This window comes from Simochromis diagramma, unplaced genomic scaffold (assembly GCF_900408965.1).
Source record: "Simochromis diagramma unplaced genomic scaffold, fSimDia1.1 OVJJ01000131.1, whole genome shotgun sequence".
Classification (NCBI taxonomy): domain Eukaryota; kingdom Metazoa; phylum Chordata; class Actinopteri; order Cichliformes; family Cichlidae; genus Simochromis; species Simochromis diagramma.
In genome coordinates, this window is record NW_024387200.1 from 11279613 (window position 1) to 11290616 (window position 11004).

Consider the following 11004-nt stretch of genomic DNA (forward strand, 5'->3'; position numbering starts at 1 on the left):
GACAAAGATAACAAACGATGAGGACAGGGAGGAACAGGGGTTTAAATGCACCAAGGAGACATTCAGAGACAACTGGAGACATTTAAGGATGCAGGGACTGACAGAGACGGGGAAGAAGTCTCATCGTGACGTGTAAAGTTTATCTTGCCTGGCTGGGCAGCTCTCTGGGCGCTCAGCACCCCCAAAGCTCTGATCCTAGAATCGCCCCTGCTGCAGACAGTGAGAGTCTGGTTTATTTCATGAACACAATAATAATAATAATAATAATAATGGATTGGATTTATATAGCACTTTTCAAGGCACCCAAAGCGCTTTACAATGCCACTATTCATTCACTCTCACATTCACACACTGGTGGAGGCAGCTACAGTTGTAGCCACAGCTGCCCTGGGGCAGACTGACAGAAGCGAGGCTGCCATATCGCGCCATCGGCCCCTCTGGCCAACACCAGTAGGCAAGTAGGGTAAAGTGTCTTGCCCAGGGACACAACAACCAGGACAGAGAGCCCAGGGATCGAACCGGCGACCTTCCGGTTACAGATGCGATTCCCAACCCCCTGAGCCACGGTCAATGAAACATTTTACAGTCCACAGAGCAAAGTAGCATACATGATAATGGATACACATAACACGGACAGTGAAAAGTAAATCTCATCGTCTTACCAGTTATATTCTGTAAACTTAAAATAAACCATTGAAATTAGAGTTTGGTGTTTTAAGTCGTCCATTACTGAAGTCACACTTTAACAATGCTTCATTTCACAGTCTTTATGATGATAAAACATTCTTTCGCGTTAGCACATGTCTGCGCTGTCACTTGAACCCTGGCTCAAATGTCCAGAGCCAGGGTTCAAGCTTCCTCTTCAATTACCTTTGATCATTAATAGGGACACAAAAGATTTGTCACATTATCCCCATAAACAACGTGTTTTTATAGAAATCATTGTGACACAAATATTTATATTCTGTTTCACAATGTGCATGAACTCAAAATCTTCAGAATTTCATATTTTTAAAGTATTGAAAAGAATACATTTATACCATTGTATGAGCTACACTTCTTGTTTTAAAAAAAAAAAAAAAAAACTGATTGGAAATGCATTCAAAAAAGCAGGAGCTATGACCTTCCTTCTGTGAGCACACACACACACACAGAAGGGGAGAGAGAGGTCATTAACACAAAGGATTGCAGCAGGTTTGGGATTTTCACTCATTGTTGGATTTAATATGAACAGTCACATAAAATTCATTCCAATTTTTCCTTTGCTTCAATTAAAGTGTCTTTAAATCTACCATACCTTTTATTGTTCAAAAAAGTTTACTGACATAGTAAGAAAGTAGCTAGGGAACTCAGTAAGTATGAGCAACAATAGCTTAGGGACAGTTTCTCCAATAAAGAGGATTTCATCATCTGCAGTTCCTCAAAAAAAAAAAAAAAAAAAAAAAGTGCCGTATTAAAAACAATTCAGCAGATCCTGAAAGTGCAGATACAAACTGTTTTCAGCTGTAGAGGTAGAGGTACACTTCATGCACTTATCAACATGCAGTTTAGAGGCTTGCATTAGAGTGCATTGGTGCTTGGGCCTCTTTTATTTAGCACGGTTATACCATTGTGAATTTAGCTATATGAACATGCTCAAGAGTCTGTCACGATCTGAGGGGACAGACCGTGCGGGGGTGTGTGTGGTGGACTCAGATGCAAACACAAGAGAGTGGACCGGAGTAAACGTCAACTGAAAGTGAGCCTTTATTGTGGCTGATGACAGGTCTCAACACAAAGCAGAAACATCGTGACTAAACTGAACCTAAACTAAACTGGGAAACGGGTACTGATAAACTAAGGAGACTCAGAAAACCATGACAATGTTGTACAGACTGACCGGGAGGACATGGAGGGTGGGAACACAGACGACGCAACACAGACTGTATGCAACACAGAGACTAAATACACATGAGGGATGATCAGGGGAAGTGGCCACACATGGGAGCACAGCTGACACACATGAACCTAACGACAGGACAGGAGAGGTGAAACTGAATACACTGACAGTGAATACAGACTTTCAAAGTAAAACAGGAAACATGGAGATTAGACATGACACATGGACCGGGGAGACTTAGTACAGGGGGAGATGACATAAACAACTAAGGAACAAAACTAAACTGCAATCTAGAAATTAACTAGGTGAACTAAGCTAGGTGCAAATGAATACAGAAGATACATGGAACTCAAATACTGGGGTCGCTTGACCCAGGACCATGACACCACCCCCCTTCCAAGGGCTGGCTCCAGACAGCCCCAAACCAAAAAACAGACCACCGAGCCCGGGCGGGCGGCGGGGGACCAGGACGGAGGGCCCAGAACAGGAAACAAAAAACAGCCGACAGAAAACACTGGAGCACCCGACAATAGTCCAAACATAGTTCAGGGGGTCGGCCTGGAGGGCGGCAACACAACAGGCCACGCCATCCCCTATCAGGAGGCCGTCCATGCGGGAGGCAGTGGCAGTGCAGGTCAGGAGGCCGCCGCCGACGGCAATGATGTCCAGCCGACGGCCCAGAAAGTGGCCGGCGATCCCGAGGTGCAGAGGCTGGCCCGGGCGTAGCAGAGGCAGAAGCCGAGGCTGGCCCGGGCGTAGCAGAGGCAGAAGCCGAGGCTGGCCCGGGCGTAGCAGAGGCAGAAGCCGAGGCTGGCCCGGGCGTAGCAGAGGCAGAAGCCGAGGCTGGCCCGGGCGTAGCAGAGGCAGAAGCCGGACCGGGCGACGGCGAAGTAGGAGCAGAGGCAGAAGCTGGACCGGGCGACGGCGAAGTAGGAGCAGAGGCAGAAGCTGGACCGGGCGACGCAGGAGCTCAGGCCGCGGCTGGATCAGGCGTAGCAGAAGTAGATGGTGGCTGGACGGGCTCCTCGGGCCCTCCAGCTGACGTGGCGTGAGGCTGGTGTGGTTCTCCTGAACCACCAGCTGACGTGGCGTGAAGCAGCGGGGATGCTGCGGGGTGCCGGCCTGGCACACCCGGGCATCCAGCAGCAGATGCAGGTCGGGCTGCGAACTGGACAGGGAGCTGTAGTGGACGTGGAGGTGTTTGTGTCAGAGCCTGCACAAGTGGCTGAACAAACATCAGAGCGGGATGCCGACCTGGAAGCTGAGCAGGTAGCCGGGCTGAAGCCTGTGGCGAAACAGACCGCTGGGACATAACTCCACGCTCTGAGAGGGCAGGTGAAGAACTGTCCTTAGCGCCCGCAATCTTCAAACAGGTGTCAAGAAAGTGAACGCTTTTAATGTTCACAGTACCGGAGTTAGACTCTGAGAACACAATGTCTCCTGAGTCAACAGTCTTAGAATCTTTAAACTCAGAGTTCATTGTCTCAGGCTTGATGTGAGAAAACTTGGTCACATGGACGACATTCACATGGCTACTAGTGGAATTATTGCCTAGGGGTACATTTCCAGTGTCAAGATCAGTAACACACACACACACACACACACACACACACAGTTATTCGTCATGTCACAGAAAACCAAAGTAGACTGCACTTCAATCTCAGCCTTGGGAACATTAGCTTCATGGGGTGTGGCTGAGGGAGCAACACCTGAAACAGAACTTTGTCCTTTTAAGCCATTAACGTGGCTTCTGCTGCCCTTGCTGTGGAGCTAAACACAGTTTCTTCTGACTCATAACATGACTTTGACAGAGTGTCACTCATGGAAAAAGTCAGGTCAACTAACATAGTTTGCTCATCTCTTACAGCATCCAGAATACAGTCCAGGTTATCCACAGACCCTCTAGCACGAGTCATGACTGTCTCAGGCCGAGCATGTTCAGACACACGATACACATTCTTAGCCAACGTGTCTATGTACTCACTGTTTATCAGTTCGCCACCTGGTCTCAGGTCCTGGACTGAATTACTCCTGGCAGAGGTAGAAACAGGTGCCCTGCCCTCACGGAATGGAGGAGGGTTATTTTCTGGGTCTAAGTTCCCATGCCTAGAATTCACAGTGGCGTCCTCACCAACTAGAGTGGGTTCATGGTCACAATTCTCAGACGCATTTAACTGGGAGTCAAGAGGCTCAGTTATACAAACACAGGAAACAGTCTCTGGTTTCTCTAAATCATTAACATGGTACCGAATTTCCTTATCTGCTCCCTCAGAACAGTTAGACACAGCCCTGCCATTCTTGCTACATGACACTGGCAGGGTTTCTGTTGGCGCTTGTACGGCCACATGAAGAGCTTCTACATCACAATTCCTGGAAACCCCACTTAACGGTTCATGCTCTGTGTTGCTCACATTTCCTGCAACGAGAATGCCCCCAGACTCATCATCAGTGATTGAATGGTGGTTAACACAGGTAACACATGGGAACGCTAAACAGTTATGTTGAGATACCCTACAACCCTTGGGGGGCATCCCTTGCTGTTTAATTTCAGTCTTGCTGCTGGTAGTATTACTATCAGCTGGTCCATTTACAGTCTCTTTAGTCTTGGCCGGTAAAACAGATATTTGCACGGACTCTGGCTCTTTGATACGATAGTCTTTCTTATGGCTGAGCCCGCAAGGCAGCAGTTCAGTAGTAGTCATAATCTCGCCCATGGAAAAGACACGTGGAGCAAAAGCACAGTCACTCACCTCCATTTCGGAAGGGGCATGAGATGAGACGAGACCCTCCCCAACCTCCAGCTGCCGCGCGGCACCACGGCGACGTGGCCGCCGCCTCTTCCTTGAAGGCGACGTGGTGACGGAAGCTCTGGTTGCAGGGGAAGTGAAAGGGGGCAGGCCCTGGCAGCTCCGCGGACCCCCAAGAGCCAGGCGTGTTCCCCGGAAGACTTGCTCAGTCGGGGGTCAGCAACGGCTTCCATCGGCTCCTCCAGCTCCGCGAGAACCACCTGCTCCCGTTCAGCGAAGTCCTGAACAGTGATCTGTGGGGACATCTCCTCAGAGCCACAAAACACTGCAGACACGGACTCGGAAACAGCTTCGGCCAGCGGTTCCGGGCCAGGCAACTGCTCTGACGATACCACGGACTCGGGCTGTGCTGACGTGCGTCGGCGATGAGGGCGCCGCTTCTTCCTAGCAGCGGCTGATGAAACAACATTAGCTGTGACGGCTGGCTCCTCATCCTCCGACCACATCCGCGCCAGAAGGGAGGCTGGAGAAACTAAGTCCGAACGGAACGGTGAGGGTGAGCGGCTCGTGCACGATGGAATTGATGGTGGCAACTCCAGGTTGCGCCCGAGTCTCAGTGAGCCAACCCTAATCACCTCGGAGCCGCAAGACTGTGGAAGCGGCGATGGGGAAGTTGCGTGACAGCGGGACGGTGGTGACACAGCCCGTGCGCTGGGCGGCTGCTCCTGAGGACGGGGTTGGAGGATGGTGCGGAGGTAATCAGAAATCAGGGGGGGTAGCGCCTCCCATAACCAGGGAAACACAGTTACGCTCACCCGCAATGGGTGGAGCAACTCCTCCGTATCCTCCTCCCCGGAACGCTGCATCCACTTACAGCATAGCGCTTCCACTGTCTGAATAATCTCTCTTCTCTGTGTCGCTGGGTCCATACTGTTCGCGTCGTACTGTCACGATCTGAGGGGACAGACCGTGCGGGGGTGTGTGTGGTGGACTCAGATGCAAACACAAGAGAGTGGACCGGAGTAAACTTCAACTGAAAGTGAGCCTTTATTGTGGCTGATGACAGGTCTCAACACAAAGCAGAAACATCGTGACTAAACTGAACCTAAACTAAACTGGGAAACGGGTACTGATAAACTAAGGAGACTCAGAAAACCATGACAATGTTGTACAGACTGACCAGGAGGACATGGAGGGTGGGAACACAGACGACGCAACACAGACTGTATGCAACACAGAGACTAAATACACATGAGGGATGATCAGGGGAAGTGGCCACACATGGGAGCACAGCTGACACACATGAACCTAACGACAGGACAGGAGAGGTGAAACTGAATACACTGACAGTGAATACAGACTTTCAAAGTAAAACAGGAAACATGGAGATTAGACATGACACATGGACCGGGGAGACTTAGTACAGGGGGAGATGACATAAACAACTAAGGAACAAAACTAAACTGCAATCTAGGTGAACTAAGCTAGGTGCAAATGAATACAGAAGATACATGGAACTCAAATACTGGGTCGCTTGACCCAGGACCATGACACTATCGTATGTTTGACATGCAATTAAAAATTCAAAAATATATTTTTAAATCAGTAACTTTGCAAATTTAGAGGATTTGTTTTCGGACAACATATGTGTCACATTTTAAACAGGGTTTGAATAATCAGCGCTAACACACAGACATTTATGCGCTGGTATAACAGACATGCTTACTGTGTGAAAGGCCCTCGGATGTCTCGGAGCAGAGAAATACGCTGTATTGTTGCTTTTCTCTATTGTATAAGCAGCGCCCGACTGTTAGAAACGCTCTGTGCGGGTAGCAAAGTCGGCTCAATGCACATCCAGGCATCCGTGTGAAAGAACGGTGTCGCTGCAGCTCTCAGGATAGTCAGGCTTTTATTTATATTTGCATTCTGGTGCGTTAAAACTAGCAGCCTCTGTGTCCCACTTGGATCCTCATTCCGAAAATTCAGATATTTAAATAAAATGGTGAATTGGCTAGTGATGAGGAGCCACTTAGATCCGTAAAATGAGGTTAGATTAAATTAAACTCTTATGAACAGCTATGAATTCTACCTCTCTGCTGATGTGTTCCAAACAAACGATGTTTTCTACATGTCCAAACTGTGTGCTAACTACCTCACACCGCTGTGTCTGGGAAAAATAAAAAGTTAAAACGATATACCTTGCGCAGTTGTGAAGTGCTGAGGAAAATACTGTGTGTCTGATGGGGTGTTTTTATATAGGTGGACTTGGTTTCAGGCGGCCTCTGAGATGATAAGATAAGAGTAGGATGTAAAGAAGAAAGGTGGAAAGCCTATTGTTAGCGCCATTTATAGTTATTACATGTTTTATTTTGAAAAGCCTGAAAAGGATATGGTGCTTTTGTTGTGAAAGGTTTGTGAGAAATAAAGCAAGCGAATGGCGGAGCGACACAATGGTTTTACCGTCGTTGTTGCACAAACCGACACGTAAAACAGCCTCTTGTCCATCCAGACTCTTATTTTAGATATAAGAGAAATAGAGAACTCCAAGAAGAAGCAAAGATAGCCATTACATTAAGTAAAACCATCATGCTCCCGAGCGAGACGACTGCTTCGCTATGAGAAAGTACAAAGTTCGATACAGCAAGTCAGTTAAGTGCACAGAGCTGTATGCATGAAGAATCTAAGAAAAGAAGAAATAAGCTTTCATGGATAAAGTTTTGGACTATGATATGCTGCCAAGCTACAAGTTGTGCTAAAATTGAACAATTGCGATTCTCAACTTTTTACAAATAAGTCAGTGACAGTGTTTTTGGTCTTAAGAAGATGACATTCACTACGAAAGCCTCAGCTTTGTGTCATAGACCATTTTGTTTCATGAACACTTGTTGAATAAGAAGTTGTGTAAAAAGGAGCAGAGATGGCAGATAAAGACCCGCAAGGTTCCAGGCCCAGGGCACAGAGCTGCAGTAGCGGGACTGGCCACAAGAGGGCGCAAAAGTACACCGAAAGAGGTTTGGAAGAACAGCTCGGCAGGCACATAAACGCAAGAAGGTCCAAGCTGTCACAATTAACTTCAAAAATGAATAAAATTAGCGGACTGATGAAAGAGAATGAAAGCCTTGACATTGTTGATGAACATTTAAGTAACTTTTCAAAGCTGCATGAAGAATTCTTACGGGCAAACGACTATGTACTGTCGCTGTTGCCAGAAGATGAAAGGAATGTGGACCAGATGCTCTGGTTCAATCCAAAAAAGGAGCAGTTCAGTGCATTTATGACTGAAGTTGAGAAATGGATCATCGTAACAAGACATCAGCATCAAGACGACGTGAGCCCAGATGACAGCGTGTCAGTGACTGCTAGACTAATTGCAAAGAAATCAGGTACCAGCGTTGGAAGAAGCTCAGTCAGTAGCCGCTCATCAAGATCGTCCAGAGCTTCTTCGGTATCATCTGTACGGCAGAAAGAAGAAGCAGAGCGCGCTGCTCTGCTCGCACGAGCCGCATCCTTGAAACAGAGACAGGCCTTGGACATTGAAGAATGTAAGTTAAAAGCAAGAAGAGAACAGCTTGAGATCAAGACAGCTATTGCTGCTTCTACAGCCAAAATAAAGGTGTTAGAGGACTGTGAATATGACAGCTGTAAAAATGATGTGGAACAGTGTGAATCGGCTGTTAAGCACTTCAGCTTCCAAGAGCCAAAGGTACAAGGTGAACATGATGGGCATTCAAAGGTAAACAGTCACAGTGTAAAACAAGAAGATGACTTGCACCAAACTGATGCCAGTGTTATTCCAATGAATCTATGTGAAGTCATGTTGAAACAAAATGATATCACTGAGATGTTAGTCAAACAACATAGACTGTCACATTTGCCTCAAAGAGACATTCCCATCTTTAGTGGTGATCCACTTGAGTTCATACCATTTACAAGAGCCTTTGACCATACAATTCATGACAAAACTGACAGTGACAGTGACAGGTTATATTACCTTGAACAGTTCACCAGAGGTGAGCCCAGAGATTTGGTAAGAAGTTGTCAGCACATGAATCCTCAACAAGGCTACAGTGAGGCAAGGAAGTTGCTGTTTTGTCATTATGGTAATGAACTGAGAATTGCAACTGCCTACATGAACAGAGCATTCAATTGGCCACAAATCAAAACAGATGATGCAAAGGCTCTTCATAGCTATTCACTGTTTCTCACTGGTTGTAACAATGCAATGCAAGACATCAGTCAACTGCAAGAGATGGAGATCCCCACGAACCTCAGAGTTATTGTCTCTAAACTGCCATACAAAATGAGAGAAATGTGGAGAGTCTCTGCTTTTGACATTCAAGAAACAAGTGGAAGGAGAGCAAAGTTCTCAGATCTGGTTAGATTCATAAACAGACAAGCAAAAATAGCTGCAGATCCTTTGTATGGTGACATTAAGGATGCTGAAGACAAAGCAAAGTCATCTGCAAATGTGAGAATGACTAGATCATCCAGGCAAAGGGGAAGCACATTTGCTACAAGTGTAACACAAGCTGCAAATGAAAGGTCACCTGAAATTAATAAAAGTGCTTCTTGTCACACTAGCAATGCCTTCCAGAAACCATGCATATACTGTGAAAAACTCCATACACTGGCAGAATGTCAAAAGGTCAGAAACCAGCCTTACAAAGAAAGACTAGAGTTCCTTAAAGCAAAGGGTTTGTGCTTTGCATGTCTGACACAAGGTCATCTGAGTAAGGACTGTAAGAAAAGATCATTGTGTGAGTACTGCTCTAAGAGACATCCAAGTATGCTTCATTGGACAAAGGAGGAGGACAGTAAGGCAGACGATTGCATCCAGAGAAATGTCTCAGACATTCCCACAACAAGTGATGAAACACACACTTCAGGCAGAATTTGTGGAGCCACGGGGGCCGGAAAAGGCATTCATGTGTTATCGATCGTTCCTGTGTGGGTTAAGTTGAAGAAAGGCAATAAGTTGATTGAGACTTATGCATTCATGGACAATGGGAGCCAAGCCACGTTTTGTTCAGAAAAACTGATGAGACAACTGGGTGTAGAAGGTAAGAAGACAAAATTCATGCTTCGCACAATGGGACAAGAAAAGATGGTGACAAGTTACCACCTGTCAGGATTAGAAGTGTGTGGTTTAAATGAGAACACCTATATAGATCTTCCTGACATTTACACTCATGCAGACATTCCAGTGTCTAGAGAGAACATCCCTACACAGGATGACTTAAAAAGGTGGCCACATCTTCGGCAAATCAAGTTCCCACATTCAGACGCAGACATTGGACTTTTGATAGGATGTGATGTGCACAAGGCTATGGAACCATGGGAGATTATTCATAGTAACGATAACGGTCCATATGCTGTTCGAACAGTCCTGGGTTGGGTTATCAATGGCCCTCTCAAGAGAGATTCTTGCTCTACTCCTTCTGACAGAGAGCTGAGTGTTTCAGTAAATCGCATCTCTATCACTAATGTTGAGAATCTTTTGATGCAACAGCTCAACTATGATTTTCCAGAGAAGGCTTCTGAGGAAAAACAGGAAATGTCACGAGAAGACATCATGTTTATGGATTCTGTCAATGGCACAGCTGAAAGGATTAATGGTCATTATAGCATAGGTCTTCCTTTGAGAAACAAAGCTGTCAAAATGCCAAACAACCGCAGTGCAGTAATGCAGAGGGCAGAGAATCTGAAAAGAAAATTAATTAGAAACACAGAGTTTCACAAGGAGTATCAGAGCTTCATGTCTGACTTGCTGAATAAAGGCTACGCAGTTCAGGTACCAAACACAAAGACTACCCCTGAAAATGAGAGAGTTTGGTACATACCACACCATGGGGTGTACCACCCTCAGAAAAGAAAACTCTGTGTAGTTTTCAACTGTGCAGCATCCTTTCAAGGGAAATCACTGAACGAAGAACTCTTGCAAGGGCCAGACCTAACTAACACACTGATTGGGGTACTAACAAGGTTTAGGTGGGATCACATTGCCTTGATGTCAGACATAGAAGCTATGTATCACCAGGTGCGAGTACCTCCAGAGGACAGTGATCTTTTGCGTTTTCTCTGGTGGCCAAATGGGAACTTGAATGAACCTCTGCAAGAATACAAAATGATGGTGCACTTGTTTGGGGCAACATCCTCCCCAAGCTGTGCAAACTATGCACTAAAAAAGGCAGCAGAAGATGCTAAAGAAAAAATGCCACTAGCAGCAGTTAATGCTGTTCTGAACAATTTTTATGTAGATGATTGTCTTCTGTCAGTTTCAGATGAAACAGAGGCATGTACTATGGTCAGGGACCTGACTGCATTGTGTGAGAGTGGAGGATTTCACTTAACAAAGTGGATGAGCAACAGCAGAGTTGT